The sequence below is a fragment of the Ischnura elegans genome, chromosome X (genome assembly GCF_921293095.1).
Source record: "Ischnura elegans chromosome X, ioIscEleg1.1, whole genome shotgun sequence".
Classification (NCBI taxonomy): domain Eukaryota; kingdom Metazoa; phylum Arthropoda; class Insecta; order Odonata; family Coenagrionidae; genus Ischnura; species Ischnura elegans.
In genome coordinates, this window is record NC_060259.1 from 114,436,519 (window position 1) to 114,454,040 (window position 17,522).

Genomic DNA, 17,522 nt, shown 5'->3' on the forward strand with positions numbered 1-17,522 from the left:
AGCATTTTACATAACATTTAACACAATTTTGATTGCGCAAAATTTGTGACAAAACTAAATGAAAGAAGTGGTTCATGTTATATTGGTTCAAGGTACATATATGAATGGTTCAAGTATGTAGTCTTGGAGAATACGATTGGCAAACGGCAAATCCCCTCTACCTTGTATGTGTATACTTCGAGAGCCATTCCAGAATTTTTGGATTGTCAAGTTTCTCTACACTAAATAAAGCCTTTAAAAATGCTTCTGTAGTAGCAACAACAAGCTCCTCCTTTGCTTTCTTTGACTGAGTGACTGCATGTTCAAATGATAGCTGTCATTTTGCGGGTCCCCTTTCTTTCGCACATATATGTGTATTGCTACTGATGCTCTTTAAAAAAGTGTCACATCTGTCAAATTCAAATCTTTTATCGTAAACTTTACACAGTAATATTCTGTCTTTCACATAAAATCCTTCTGAACTGAATTCACTTGCCCTGGTGTGAACAGTATCACTAGCTTTTGGCATTTTAAAATTCCTATCCTTCGTTCGATATTTAAAGCTGGAACTACAATAAAAAAAATAGTGCAGCAGCAAAACACAACCTATCATGATGGTGTTTTCAAACTGAGTGCTGGGTAGCTAGGGTATAACCATAGTACTGTATAACTTACAAATTTGCCAAAATGTTTCATGTCGTGGGTTCCCTTTCGATACCTATCACCCAGGTGTTGAGGGAAGGTAGGACAGCAGCCAGATACAACAAAATCGCATAGTTTTGATTACAGCTGTTGCCAGTCGGTCAGGTAAGGCAGTGACAGAAGCACACATAACAAAACATAATCGGATTCAAAGAAACTTGAAAAATTATTTCCCATTTATCGATTCTGAAACATCTAGAATGAGATGCTTTCTCACCTGAAGAATTAGATGATAGATTTGGCCAATGTCGAAATGATTTTTTTGCATTGTTGCTCAGTGGAGAGCCCAATTTTCGACGATCCGTCCGCTAATAAGGAGAATGACTAGAATGCCGGAGAGTGTCATTTTGACACCCAATGTATTTCATCATGTCTTCGTTCGGTTTAGGTGTTTCGTGGGATGCGGTTTGATTATTACTATCTAAATTAGTATTTTAGAATAGTACATTACCTTCATGATTGTTTATTTTTTACATAATTTCAATAAATATCAGCTGTTTATCATTTTTTAGAAAATTTATTAGCATGTGAGGTAAGTATATTGCGCTCTATTTGAGAGTGATTTCCTCTAAACCAGCCAAATTTTACCGCGACGACACTTATTTGCCGTGAAACACAAGTGTAGTAATGCGTGCAACAATGCAGTTGGCTGCTGCCGAGCCTCTGTGTTTGGCTGCCTGGTGCGGAGTTTGGCAGACTGGCTCGCTGGCGTGTCATGACCTGTCGAGACGTGCTTCTCGACTTACATCGGTAGTTCGGTCCTGATAATGGCTCTCCATAGACTTTTTACGCCAGAGCAAATTATTGCAATGGTAAAATATATTTCTGTCTTTGATGCCATGAACTTCGTGAATGGGTATAGCTTTGTTTGGTTTGCATTGTAGTACTTCAGTTACGAAAGATAAACATCTTAGAATGTACACACGATTAAGTTATTTTATCTACTACTATGTACGGTATTAGCGATGTGTTCCTCATTGTGTTTCTAGACGAACCTGGATCAGAACTGGTAATCGAACAGAAGAAATTTATACGTAGTCGTGAGGTTGAGCGCCGACGTGGAAGGGGCGCTGGCCGAGCTTCAAAGCAACGACGCCTTCTCGTTCAAGACCCTAACAGAGAAGGAGATGGCCATGCTGTGGAACCATACCCTGGGCTACACATAACCTTTGACGAACAGTTGTTTCCAAACAAAGCTAGATACCCATTCTCGCAGTTCATGGCATTAAAGACAGGAATATCATTTGCTATTGCAATAATTTGCTCTGGCGTAACACCTCTATGCAGTGCCATCATCAAGACTGATAAATATGGGGAAAAATACTGGCTTGTAGTGGTTAAGGACAGTAATAATTTGATAAACGGATTCCATTACCTTGGCAAGGACGACTCTCGTCTACCTGGCGATTGCTTTTCAGATCATGCTGTATTGAAATGTATGCGGCCCTACTTGACCAAGAGCAGAAATGTCACTGCTGGCCAATTTTACATCACTTTGCTTGGTTTTACTCGAAACAAAGGGTACAAGCCTTTCGGGTTCCATAAATAAGAGAAAGAAGGTTATCACTGCTGAAATAAAAGTGTCTCGGGAAGAGTTGTATTAAAATAAATTGTGCAAAAATTGTTACGTAACACTTACCGTTTATCAGGGAAAACCGAAAAAAATTGTTCTTGGTCTAAGCTCTCTTTGCCCTCATGTTGGCATTAGTGACAACTCTAAGAAATTGCCCGAAACTGAACTGGAACGGACTAGAAACTGTCAAGCTGCAATAATAAAATGCAATAAAAACAGAACTGTTGGCGATGACTGCTAATTTCCGGGTTCTTCAGCCGCGTCTGTCGTTTTTGGTTTGGTACACGCGTGTACACAGTGCCATGCTCCTGCGGAAAGTCATATGTTGGCGAAACATGCCGAGGAATGGCGACAAGGATGAAGGAGCATGTGAGAGCTACCAATAAAAAAACAACTGCACTTGTCAGCCATTGCAGAGCATGTTTGGAGTGAGGCCGGCCATAACATTGAATACGAAAAAGCGAAGATAGTGGCAAAAGAGAGTCGCTACTACCCAAGGCAAATCAGGGAAGCAATTGAAATTTACAAAAGACAAAATATTAACAGGGACAACGGCTACCCAATCAGCAACGTTTGGAAGAGAGTTCTGACCAATCAGCGCACAGGAGGAGATCGGCCAGTGCTATATAAGACGGCAAAAAATGAAAACTTCTCACCTTCGACCTGAAGACGGAAGCAGGATGGCTTCCGAAACTGTTGTCAACCAAAAACGACAGACGCGGCTGAAGAACCCGGAAATTAGCAGTCATCGTGAACAACGCCGCGGAAACCTACGCACGAATTTCACAGAACTGTTGGTTTTGTAAGCTGTGTAAAAAGTCAGTATTTGCAGCCAAAACAGTGCGAAAGTGCCAAAAATGTAAAGAATCTGCAATTTAGATAAAGCTTTTTGGAAGTCTGTACAAAAAAGTATTCCATTTCTTTTTGTGTTTTTACAAAGTTTTTTTGTTTTAACAAAGTTTTTGAGTTCTCTTTTACACAATTTTGTAGTTAAATAGTCGTAATTTATTTATTGTTTTCAAATTTTCATCTTAAAAGCAAATTTCCACATTCGAAGAAGAAAACCAGATGCAAAAATAGATGCCGCAACCCAAGAGAACAGATTTTTTGGCATGAAATTTTTTTACTTTAGTGGAAATCTCTTAAAAATAATATTTTTTTGAAAATATTGAGGAACCCAAAACAAATATTACAATGAGGGTGACGCTTTAACACTACCGATTAAGAAAAAAATAATCTGCAACATAACACCGCTATAAGAACATGGGTGTCAAAATGACACCCTCCCAGCATTCTGGGGGTATGCCAATTTCCCAGCATTCTAGTGTTAAACAATGGATTATGAATCATTAGATGTGATTTTTTCGCTAATCCACCTAAAATTGCAAAAAACGCAAAATTTCATTTTTATTTACCAATTTTGCATTATTTCGTGTTATTTCGCGATATCGCGTCTCGCGAAATTCACAGACCTTACTCAGAAGTGATCATCTAACTTCATTACCTCAGAGATAATAATATTAATACTGATACCTTTATTCAAAATTAAACACAAAAAGGTGTTATATTCGTCATCAATATACATTAGAAGTCCATTATAACAAGTTTTGGAGATCTCTGGAAAATTATGTACAGTAAGTCCTCGTTTAACGTCACTTACCGTTCCTGAAAAATGTGACGATAAACGAAATGACGTTAATCAAAGCATAATATCCCATAAGAAACAATGTAAAAAGTGAATATCGGCTCCTAGACCTCACAATTCCTTCGCAAAAAAAATGTTAGCGTATAATATCTGGGGCATTTTTTACGGTGGGAATGCCGAACTATCGCATGAATACGAGTTCCTGTCTTCATCGACGGCAATAGCAGCAGTGACGTAAATCCATCTCCATTTTTGTATCTTCCAGCATTTGCTTTTCGGCCTCGCTATGGTGGTCGCCCGGGCGAGCGTCACTTGGGCATTATCATCGCTGAAACATCGTCGCAGTTACAGGAACCAAAATTATTGTGAACTCGGCAAAAAAAGTGACGACAAAAACTCCGAGTTCTACACGGAATAATGCCTTGAAACCACTTTTTATGTTCCTGAAAACCATTGTCAAGTAAAACCTTGCCCACCTACGCAAGAATTTATTTTGCAGAAATTTTTGCTAAAACCGTAATCGCAATTAAGAGTAAACACACCGTTTTACACTTTACTTAGACTGACTGTATTACCGCCCACAAAACGAACAACCTGCAACGCCCGCCGCTTCGCCTTTTTTTTCGCGCGAAATTTAAAAGACATGACGTTATCGCGAAGCGTAGGTGCGATAAACGAATGACGGTACCAAAATTTTTGTGACGTTATCGCGAAATGACGTTAAACGGGGTGACGTAGAACGAGGACTCACTGTATTGTGAAAAAAACTCAATGCAGCCAATATACAGTAAACTCTCGATTAAACAAAGTAGGCGGGACGGAAAATAGGCACTTCATAATATCAAGTTTCATAATTTGAAACATTCTTAATAAGTCATGGAAAAATGTTTGCTTTTGCTGGCACCACCATTTTTCTGTCTTTATTGGCCTTGTTTAAAGATTTCAGTGGCTATTTAAGGTGGAATATTTTTAAAAAATGCTCTTTCTTATTGATTTTATGCTGTGAAGGATCGTTATAAAATCATACGACCCTAAAATTCCCATTCTTTCAATTTGAATATCATTGATCTTAGCGGTAAAGAACATCTTGAAAATATTTGTACAAGAATTTAATCTGAGAATTTTGTGGTCAGTAGCGAATAGCAACTACCTTTTAAGCACGTGTAAGAGGCGCACCCCTATTTTGAGCATCAAAGCTAAAGAAAAAAATTTTGCTGCATTTTCTTTATCATATCGCACGGTGTTGCAGACCTATGCCTGGACTTTCGACAGTTCTCGAAATCGCCTCTTTCAATACTATTTGAAAGAGGAAATTTTGATAACTGCAGCGGTAATAGTGGCATTTTTTCAGCTAAATTTACACAGTATGTATGGCGCTCGGAGATAAGTATGTATTCACTTGTAGTCTTAACCTTATGATCCTTACTAGGCATGGTTGGATCTGGTACCTCGGATCCAAATATCCACGGATAATGCCCTTCACCTTATACTCTGGATCTAAATTAGTCGAAGAAATTGAATCTGAATCCGAAATTTTAAATCAATGCTTTCGTGAATGCAATGTCCCATAAGAGGGAGTAGAAAGAGTTCCGATCTCTCTTCACATACACCGTTGCTCTACGATGCTTGTTCTACTCAGGAACAATTTTGTTTAAAAGCTCTCGCAAGAGTCTTGCAAAAGGATTGCAGCTGTGGAAAAAATTAAGGCAAAATACGACAGGCACATAGCATGAATATTCCCAAGAGATTGGACAACAGTCGTGGGAATCTCAGTGCTGTAGGATAATAACCACAACGTAGATTTCACGGAACCACACTCGGCCCTCCATCAGCCAATGCCTCTGCCGTTTTTTTTTCCTTTCCGAGACCCCACAGGAAAATAGGAAAATACATATCAAGTTACAGGGGAACAATGGAAACGTGCTTCATCCCTAACCCATCTCACCAACTGACCTCTTTAGGTCTACCAGATTCAATTCTCCTAGTTTCTGAAGGCCAAATGCTAGGTGAGTCACCTACTGAGCTCAAAGATATCTCGATAGCTTTCAGCAATTGTAAGACACGCACGAGCTTCTAAAAAGAATGAGACCTAAAGAGGCATATATCTGACAGCATTTAAGTTTTTTGAGATCTAATTGATTGAAACGAAGGCTAATAGTTAAAACAAGGCTACTAATATTCAACATAGTCCAAACAGCACAATTTCGGAAGAACCAAGCGTAGCATAAGCGCATTCAAACAGGACGATACGGACTGGAAACTTAAGGCAACGCAAACTGCGTATATCACATTGCTGCGCCTTCACCCCTTCACTTTGAAGGCAATGACGTCACATGCAAGATCAGACGTGTTCTTCCCTTGCTTCTTCGCTCATAGCCTCGTTGCTTGAATTACCGTGTAAGCGTGTGTAAGAGGCGCACCTTTTTTCCCAGAAATTGCAACCGAAAATGAGGGTGCGCCTCTTACACAAACTTCTTATCTTCCCCCCTCCCCTTCACCAGTCGAAAGTCAAAGGGGAACTGAGTGGCCTTGGTTTTCAGTGTGAGTCAGTCATCTGAAACCCTAGGTCAAAAACAAGCGGCAGGCCGGGTAGTTTCTCCCTTAGTGACCTATTTTTAAAATGCTCCTGTTTGCTTTTTTGTAAGCATAGCGCCGTCACGTCAGCACCCCAGAGGTGAACATGGAAAAGATCACGCAGGGATTTTCGCTCCGGAGGGCGCACTAAATTTACTGCCACGAGTGGGTATCCCGCGGCATTTATACTGCGTATAGTAATCGCTTATCAAACGTAGAGAAACATGAAGGACAACGTGAAGGACATACCTGGTTAATAGTCAATATCTGCCTTGCCGAGTAATTTTCATTAAGCTGAGGACCTGATTTTTCAAAACTCATCTTCAGACGCTAATATGAGGATTATTGCGACTGAAAATTATATTGGTGTCAATACCTGCGCTTTAAAAAAATTCGAACGAGTGTGTTCATTGTTGGACTAAAGTGTGGATAGAAGAAATCAGAAATGCTTATAAGTGAAGAGCGCGGAAGGAGAGGTTGAGGGGAAGGAGCGCGATCCCTCCGTCTTCAAAGCTACGAGGCTATGATCGAAGGAGCACGGGAAGAACACGTCCGATCTTGCATGTGACATCGTTGCCTTCAAAGCGAAGGGGCGAAGGCGCAGCAATGTGATATACGCAGTTTGCGTTGCCTAAAGTTTCCAGTCCGTCTTGTCTTGTTTGAATAAGCTTATGCTACACTTGTTTCTTCCAAAATTGTGCTGTTTGGATTTTGTTGAATAATAGTAGCCTTGTTTTAACTATAAATCTTTGTGTCAATCAATTAGAGCTTAAAAAATTTAAATTCTGTCAGATATGCGTCGCGTTAGATCTCTTTCTTTTTTTGAACCTCGTGCGTGTCATACAATTATTGAAAGCTATCGAGATATCTTCGGGCTCAGTAGATGACTCGCCTAGCATTTGGCCTCCAGAAACTGGGAGATCGATCGAGGTCAGTTGGTGAGACGGGGTAGGGATGAAACACGTTTCCGTTGTTCCCCTGTAACTTGATATTTTCCTATTTTCCTGTGGGGTCTCGGAAAGGAAAAAAAACAGCAGAGGCATTGGCTGATGGAGGGCCGAGTGCGGCTCCGTTAAATCTACGACGTGGTTATTATCCTACGGCGCTGAGATTGCCCAGATTGTTGTCCAAGTTCTTGGGAAGGTTCATGCTATGTGCCTGTCGTGTTTTACCTTAAAATTTCCACAGCAGCAATTCTATTGCAATACTCCTGCGAGAGCATTTAACCAAAATTGTTCGTGAATAGGACAAGCATCATAGAGCAACGGTGTATGCGAAGAGAGGATGGGAACTCTTTTCTATTCCCTCTTATGCCGCTATTACCGCCGCAGTTAACAAAATTTCCTCTTTCAATTAGTATTAAAAGAGGAAATTTCGATAACTATCGAAATTCCAGGCATACGTCTGCAACACCGCGCGATAGTATAAAAAAATGCTGCAAAATATTTTCTTCATAGCTTCGATGCTCAAAATAGGGGTGCGCCTCTTACACACGCTTATATGGTACTCGCGCTCCTTCCCCTCGACCTCTTCTTCAGCACTCTTTACTTATAAGCATTGCCAATTTCTTCTATCCACCATTTAGTCCAACAATGTACACACTCATTAGAATTTTTTAAACTGCAGATTTTGATGCCAATATAATTTTCAGTGGCAATAATCCTCATATTAGCATCTGAAGATGATTTTTGAAAAATCAGGTCATCAGTGTAATGGAAATTACTCAGCAATACAGATGTTGACTATTAACCAGGTACAGTGGAACCTCGTTAAAGCGAGTACAGGCATCCCCCGAGTTACGTAAGGGATGCGTTCCGGGAGACTCTGCGTAAGTCGAAATTTACGTAAGTCGAACATTCTGTGTTAGTACTTCAGAGATTTCGATCGGTGGGGTGAATTCTTAGCAGAGAAATGCGCGGTAAATTCTCGGTGAAGTTTCATTCAGTTCACTGCGATATTCATTAACTCTTCCGCGTATTCTTACGTTATTAGATACAAAATCAATAAACATTAATATATATTGAGAGTTGCATCTCGAGCATTGCCAATCAAAATGCGTAATATTATTCCCAGAGTTGACCGATCGCGTGGATTTGGGAAAGTACGGTATCTCAACGCTACATTACTAAACTGAATACGTAAATTGATTCATTATGTTATACTGCGAACTAAGGGCCCATAGTTTGCTTTCAATACTTACCTATAATCATTATATCTTCTGCCTTTTATATATTACGTTGATTGATGAATCTGGCGGTTTCATTGTCACAGTAATCTTTCACGCACGCAAATATACTTTCATTCTCTCATATCTCAATAAATTGACGTGAAAATATCATCATTTGAATATTTACTTCGTTGGAAACATCGAAGAGTATTTCGAATGCATGAAGCTAATTAAAAGTGAGCTTTTATGCAGCCAACTCCGTCATTAACTTGCAACAAAGTTAGTGGGGAAAAGCTTTCAATGACGTAGTATTCATTTATATTGGCGCGCAATATGAGAGAACAAAAAAATGCAGCTTAATAAAATCTTTGCAAAATACTACGTGGCAACCCAGTCGCCAGAAACATGTAAATAAGTACGCAATTAATGTTGTGTGTCAACTTTTTCTTCACTTTTTCGCAGCGTTCTTTGCCAACGCTCAGAATTTCAATTCCTTTACGTGGGTACTAACCAATTCCTTTCCGCAATAAAGATTTCTCCTCGAACTTTATTTTCTTTTAATTCCACAGATGGAAATGTCCAAACTTAAGGATACAATTTTTAAATATTTGAAAGTCGGAGTTTGGGTGTGTATGCTGTGTAACAAGCTGTATCGTACAGAAGTGAGCGCAACCACTTCCATCGCTAAAACTGCAAATTTTCACGTTGTTTATTGACTTGGGGTTTATAAGCGATTTTCTACAGAAATTAATGAAAATTCCTTCGAGGAATGATAAAAATGGGTCACTTTGTTTTGTTTAGCACATAAAAAACTCGATAACTATTCGAAATTTTTTCTGCCATTGGGTATACGAGCGAATATCTACTTCATCGCGCTCGCATTCGAAAATGAACGTAATCACTTAAAGTTCGATTATCACTTACGTAAGTACGGATGTACGTAAGTCGAGGCATACGTAACTCGGGGGATGCCTGTACGGGCTATTGCGAGACCCCTGCCATTACGAGAGATAGCTGAGGCACCATGAATGGACCCTATAATAAGCACGTTAAAAAATTCGTTTTTACGATGCCCTTTTGGTGTTGGCACTCGCCTTAGCGAGAGTTTCCATCCCTGGAAAACCTTCACCAAAAGTCCCTAATCTCCGTAATTTCTTGCGATCTGTGAGAAATGAAGTTAACATGGTATGCTCAGTCTCAAATTCATGTAGTAAACTGTCGTTGGATAATTAAGTAGTTCATCGTGGTGAAAATATTGTAGCATTAATATTCGCGAATGCTTGATCTTATATTGTTCCTCGGGTGGCAAAGAGCAGTCGTGAGCATACCCGCGTGTCCGTGAGTTGCGTGAAAGTATTTGATGGCAGACACCATGGCCAAAAACACCAAGCACGCCGAAGCAAGAAAATAATAGAGTAATGTGGGAGTGGCGTGATTAATTTATATTCCTATGCGCTCTTCGCAATAAAAAAAACAAGTGCCCAAGGAATGCAGACCATGAAGAGTTAGAAGAAGCTTTGTATCGGGTGGTTTGACCCACTTCAATCTGCAGGAACTTCTGAGAAAGGGGATAGAGGCTTCTAGAGGTAGTAAGTGTGCCTTAGCGATGATGTAGGATGTACGGTACATTGATACTCAGCGTGAATTGTCCAGATGGACGTATTTATTCCTTGTAGCGGTTACAAGTAATAGTCACGATCACAATGTACTATTCACAAGGGTTAACTATTCGCATCAGTGGTCGGAGTCGTAGTGGCGCTCTCTTCCGTCACCCGGCGGCCGAGCATCCCCTGGTGGCCGCTGGAAGACCTCCCAGAACAACTGACTCACGTTTGGAGCCACGTCATTTGCATTCAGCGCTGCCACAGATGTCATATGTGAAGAGCTGATGCTGCTCTTTTAGTTTATTTAATTTAAAAATTCTGCATTCCTTTTTCATGTTTCTCAGTCATTATTGCGATCGTTAAATTAATAAATTCATGCTCGTAAGTTTTTTTTGGCCTTCTGGTCCTTTCCGTTTCTTTGTGGCAAATATTACCCATGTGAGTTATATTCGTCGTAGTTTCTTGTATCTTGCTTTTGTTTTACTTAAGTGACATCAGCATAATACATGCGTTAAATTTTTTCGTGCAATAATATCACGTCAATATCTTTTCTAATATTACCAATTTGAATTCAAATCGTTTTTATTGCAGTGCCGTGGTAAACTCTGTGTATTATTTCAAAGACGTCGCGACCATAACACTCTAAAAGAACTTTTTTTAACAACGGCAATTTTAATCGCATCATTTTGCATGCTGATGCAAACTTTTTACCATAGATATCGAAGACAGTACATTATACAGTGGAACCTCGTTAAAGCGAGTACAGGCTATAGCGACACTCCCGCTATTACGAGAGATAGCCGATGCACCGTCAATTGATCCTATAATAAGCATGTTAAAAATTTCGTTTTTACGAGGCCCTTTTGGTGTTGGCTCTCACCATAGCGAGGGTTTCACCGCCGGAAAAACTTACATCAAGACTCCTAAATCTATGTAATTGCTAGCGATCTGTTAGAAATGAAGTTAATGGAGTGCTCAGTCTCAAATTTATGTGGTAAACTGTCGTTCGATAAATAAGTAGTTAATTTTGGTTAAAATATTGTGGCATTAGCATTCGAAAATGCTTGATCTTCTTTTGTTCCTCGGGCGGCAGCATACCCGCACCATGAGTTGCATGAATAGAAAGTATTTAATGGCAGACAACATGGCCAAAAAACACCAAACACGTCTAAGCGAGTAAATAAAAATAAAGGAGTACTATGAGAGTGTCCAAATTAATTTACCTTCCTATTCGCTCTTCACAATTAAAAAAAAACAAAAGCGCCCAAGGAATGCAGACGATGAAGAGTTAGAAGGAGCTTTGTTCGGGTGGTTTTGCCAACTCCAATCTGCGGGAACTTCTGAGAAAGACGCTATGCCTAAGCCTAAAGCGGAGTATTTCAGGGATGGATTGCGAATCGAGAATTTTAAGAGAGCGGAAGGTTTATTATACTAATGCAAAGCACCAAAGCGTTATCTCCCCTCATAATTGCTGGTGATGCCTGCGGTGTAAACCCGAAGTCGTGGAAGAAAGGACTCCGATCATAAGTATCTTAAGGAGTATTCCCCGCGTGATATAACATAGACGAAACGGGACTTTTTTTACATCCTACTCCCCGACAAAATCCTTGCAGTACGGGGTATTTCTTGCAATGATGCCTCTTAAGGTATGTAATGCGCCTTAGCGATGATGTAGGATGTACGATGCAATGATACTGAGCGTGAATTGTCCGAATGTACGTATTTATTCTCCGTTGCGGATTCACAAGAGTGAACTATTCGCGTCAATGGTCGGAATCCTACTGGCGCTCTCTTCCATCACGTGGGTAGCCGAGCATCCCCTGGTGGCCGCTGGAAGAACTCACAGAACAACTGACTTGTTTGCAGTGCCGTGGTAAACTCGGTGTATTATTTCAAATACGTCGCGAGCGTAACACTCAAAAAGGAACTTTTTTTTAACCACGGCAATTTTAATCACATCATAATCAAGCTTAGCAAACTTTTTACCTTAGATAATGAAGATATTATATTATCTGATAGAAAATGTCTTCCAAGGCAGGAACGTTATACAACCTTCCACCGTTTTCGACTGCAGAAACAAATGCAATATGTCATTTCACTTCACTGCCGCTTAATGTACAGGAACGATAAACATACACGAATGGAAACATTTGCGGCATTAAATAACCGCGATACAGTTTTATTAGTTAATTTTTGAATTTTCAGTGGAAAATACCAAAATAATAGAATGATTACGTAAATGCACTAATTAAGTGCATAGAAAAATGGCTTCGTCGGTTGTGCATTGGCATAACGATTGACAAAACAATGCTTTGCATGATTTTTATTCAGTGCGGGGCTTATAAATTGTTTGAATAGGAAGTCGTTGTTTGAGTAAGGAAATTTAGTGATGCAAAAAAAACATCACCTTTCGTCTGGATTTATGCTTACGTTTATCGGATAGAAATTTATCTGGCGCTGCACCACTCCTGTTCCTGTATAACTGTTCGCAACAGGTATATTGGCTATTATTTGGTGCACCGTGGGGTGTCGTTTTATCGAGGTTGCACTGTATGATAGAAAAAGTCTTCCGAGGCAGGATCATTAGACAACCTTCCACCGTTTTCGTCAGCAGAAACAAATGCAATACGTTATTTCACTTAAATGCCGCTTAACGTACAGGAACATTAAACATACACCAATGGATGCATTTGAGGCATTAAATAACTGCGATACAGGTTTATCGTTTTTTTTTAATTTTCAGTGGAAAATACAAAAGTAATAGAATGATCACGTAAATGCACTAGTTAAGTACATAGAAAAATGGCTTCGTCGGTTGTGCATTGGCATAATGATTGACAAAGCAATGCTTTTCATGGTTTTTATTCAGTACGGCGCTTATAAAATATTTGAATAGTTGTTGTTTAACACATTCGGTGTGAACATTCAGGACACGACTTTACTTAGGACCAGGAATCTTTTTCTTTTGTTTACCAACCGTTACTTTACATAAACAAATTTTGGCAAATTACATAAACAAATAAACTGGCGAAAAAGACGGCCAATAACAACTAGCATGCATTGCCCTATGAATAGAATAACCCTTCCCAGCACTGAAAAAAGGTTCAAAACGGGATTTTCCGCTTCAACATTCCTTTACTCATAACGCCATTTCCACTGGGTTTTCCCTCCATTATGATTTCTCCACTGCCCGCCCACTGTCTTCTAAACAAATCTTATCGCCCCTAACTACAGAATGTCCTTCCATCTACCCTGTCCCCTTTATGACATACCTTCTTGTGCCCTTCAAAGAGTTCCGCCCCGACAACCTTCCCTCCGCAGTTGACCCTTGCTAATCCCTCAATGAGCTATCAGGGGCCCAACTGTGTGAAGAAGTGTGCGAAAGATAGACAAAGAAGACTTCCAGAACGGCTTGAGCAGGCAGTTGGGACGCAGGGTCATTGCACTTGACGGGCGATAATGGGTAGGGGAGGTACCTGGCTAGGGTTGGTGACTGAATATGCGGATACCCGGTTGTGTGTATTTGGTGAGAAGAATAAGTTGAGATCATAAATATATGAAGAGGCTGAGGGAACAATGTCTTGGTCGAGGATGAGCACATTACCTGGAAATTCACGCGTAGTTATATGCGTCCTCAAGTTCGCGTGGTAATCATATATTTATTTATTTAATCCAGTCCAAAAACAGCACGAGGCCAATTAGAGAGGATAAACAATAACAGGAGAAACAATTTAATAATATAAAGCATCGTAACCATTAATGAACAAAAAAATTTCAACAGTATTTACAAATAAATAACAAAGAATAGTAAATTTTATCGGGTGGTGTGAGGAATAGGGGACAAATTACGATAGTGATGGAGCAAGATGTATGAGGTATGAAAAAAAGGATCAAATTTGGAACACATTCGGCAAAGGAGTTAATGGAAGGAGGAAGTCTGAATAGAGAAGAACGTTTGGAGACAGAAAGGCGGGGGGTGAAAATATGAAATAGGCCACTCGACCTCGTCGTGCACGAAGGAACGCGAAGCGGAAAAAAGAAAGAAGGTCAGATGATCTGTATTTGCAATTAATGATATTCAAGAAAAGTCTCCGGTCATTGAGGATATGGCGATCAGCTAAGGTAGCAATGCCAAGAGAGGATCTAATCTTATTGAGGGAGAAGTTACGAAAAGGCAAGTGGCGGTAGCGGACAATAGAAAGGAAAAAATTCAAAGGGCTTTCTGGGAGCTTTCATAAAGAAGGTGGGGCCGTAGACCAGATTTGGCAGCAGTATTCTAGGACCGGAGAGACACAGGAAAGGAAGAAGGTGCTTAGAACAATTAAATCCAACACCTCACTCTGGCGATACATCTTACCCACCAAAGACATAGTGCGGGTGGAAATGGAAACCATTCGGAGTACTATTTAAAATTCGTAAACTAATATTAAAATAAAAGATAGCAAAGTAACTGACATAAAGGAATAGGAATGAATTATAGCAGTGATTTTAAAACATAATAAGGAAGAAAAAAATTTGACTCAACTGGGACTCGAACCCCGATCGTATAAATCAAATGTCTCGTCCTCGTGCCATAACCCACTAGGCTACGCCGCTTGCTGTATGAGGGAGAGTAGTCGAAGGAAGTCATGGTGCGCGGAATCTTTACATGCGAATATCTCTCGAACCCGGGCCTATGTGGAAGAAAGCTGTGACACTTTTTCTACCTTACCTATATTCTTTCAGGAAATAACATCGTCATTCAGATCCCGAATATCACTTTGGCGACCTCTCCTTGTCAGGCTTCTTCTCTCCACTGGATAATAAGAAATAATCTGGTCCGCCCTATCTATTCCCCCCATAAATTTGTTGTATTCAGCTACAACGCTTGGTTTTTTAGAAATTTTACCCCTTCTGTTTGCTACTTCTATCATCTCTCCACAATGCTCCGAGGAAATCATTGAAACTTCTCTTCTATCCTTCCATTTGCATATGAAAATTCCTTCTTTCGTATATTGGCCCACTACTTCTCCTTTTGCCAATTTTTTATTCACAACATTATGAGGGTTGCCTTTCCTAGTGTTTCGGAGAGTTCCCGTGGAATATATTTTCTTTCCCAGCAGTTCTCGCGACAATTTATAGCTGTTATAGAAGTTGTCCATGTACACAGCATGACCAACATTAGTGTAATCAGATAGAAGTGAATGTACAACTTTTTCTGAGTGACCAACTCCCCCAACATTTGGATCCTTGGAACCCGTGTAAACCAAGCAATTCAAAACAAGCCCATTTGGTTCCGTTAGCATATACAATTTAATACCATATTTATGCCTCTTGTTTTTTATGTACTGCCGGAAATATAGTCTTCCCCTCCAAAGTACCATAGATTCATCTAAGCTAAGTTGTTTCTGAGGATAGTACACTTTTTTCATATTGGTCTGGATAAGATTCAAATGAGGGCAGATTTTGTAGAGTGGATCACTTGGCTTAGGGTCGCCATCAGGAGCGTTACGGCCAAAATGTAGGCACCGCAAAATGATCATGAACCTGTCTCTTGGCATGGCCTTTGAAAATGTGGGAAATTCATAAAGCTTATCTTTTCACCAATAATATTGAATTTTATTTATTCTGATAAGCCCCATATGAAAAAGTAGCCCTAAAAATATTTCAAACTCCCCTCTAGTCAAGTCTTTCCATGGTTTCATTTTAGATTTATCAGCTACTGATTTTTTTTTCTGCAATTTTTGGGCATAAATGCTTGTTTCAGAAATTATGTGGTTGAAAAATTCATCGTTTGCCAAGAGCATGAAGAATCCTATTGGATCTAAAACATGAGGCCGTATTTTGAGTCCAGAATTTCCAGTAAAAGCAATAGGAGTGATAACTGGCCGTTCAGTTTGCCATCCTGCCGGGGATATGCGTTTACCTGAACCACTTGAGGCCTGACAATCGCCATTTGCACCACTATCATCCTCGGAGCTCTCGTCGGTTTCCTCATCTTCAGAGGAGACATCAAAATCCGAATCTGTTGCACTTCCATCCGAAATTTCTTCTTCCCTCTCAAAGAACCGAGCGATGTCTTCGTCGGAGATAGACACAGGGTGATGAAGTGCGCTCCTTGTCCGCTTTCTTGATGAATTTGGTTTATTCTCCATGAAGTCTTCTTAGAGTAAAATAAAGAAAAAGGTTAAATTATTTCTCATTATTGCTGTAAACATTGAAATCAAACATTTCAGATAAAGTTGTACATACCAATTGAGCTGGTTCTAAGTTTTATCAAAAGTATACTTGAAGGTATTTTATGTAATTCGAAGCGAATGGTATTTATGAAGCAACTTCTTATTTATCCTGCGGAAAACAACGAGACCATAATCATTATCGGTATAGCAGCAACAAATAGAAATTCATTTTTTATGAATAAATAGTAAATACTATTGTTGAATTCTAAAGATAATATCAATAAATAGAATAATTACATTTATTTTTAAAATTGTACTTACCTTATGTATGCTCCGTCTTTCCAGTAATGTCCTGTTTTGTAATCTTCAAAAATCCTCAAACTGGAGTGTGAAAACAGTGATGAATTAAAAGCGGTCGTAATACGTGTAACCCAATGAAAACGACGAGTAGTTATGCGGACGAGATTGCCGTTTCCCCTTTATATATATGCCTTGAATGACAATGTCACGAAAACAAAAATAAAATAGGCACATTGTACGATGCACACAGCCAAAAGGTGTCTCCAAAAGGCAAACTGATGGTTTGCTACATAGGAAGAGTTATCTCGACTTTTTTGAAGATAGCGACTTGCAAGATTGTATAAATACTATAGTCCTATTTAAAGACCGGGTAAAATTCAGGAGACAGCTGTGACGAGCGGGCGACCAAAAAAAATTCATTTTGGATCACCAGTGTTTCAAGACGCCGAAAGGCGGCGGCCGATCCTTGGGAAAACACGGCACGCCGCCTATCGGCAGGGCCCGACGCGAATGTGTTAAGTAAAGAAATTTAGTGATGCAAAAAACATCGCCTTTCGTCTGGATTTATGCTTACGTTTATTGGATAGAAATTTCTCTGTCGCCGCACCACTCCTGTTCCTGTATAACTGTTTGCAATGTGTACTATATTGGCTATTATTTGCTCCACCTGCAGTAAAGCGACAATTCGCTCTAGCGAGTATTTATTTGAGCACTGTGGGGTCACGTTTTATCGAGGTTGCACTGTATGTCCTTCAAAACTACGTGTTTTTCTACATTTGATATGTGATTACAATTTGCAGTATAAATGACTCGGGATGCC

At 39.7% G+C, this 17,522-nt stretch overlaps 1 protein-coding gene across 3 annotated transcripts in view; it reads left to right on the top strand.

Annotated features, from left to right (window-relative positions):
* Positions 1 to 17,522, top strand: part of LOC124171895 (transcriptional adapter 3) — a 159,403-nt gene that overhangs the window by 109,503 nt on the left and 32,378 nt on the right. The window lies entirely within an intron of this gene.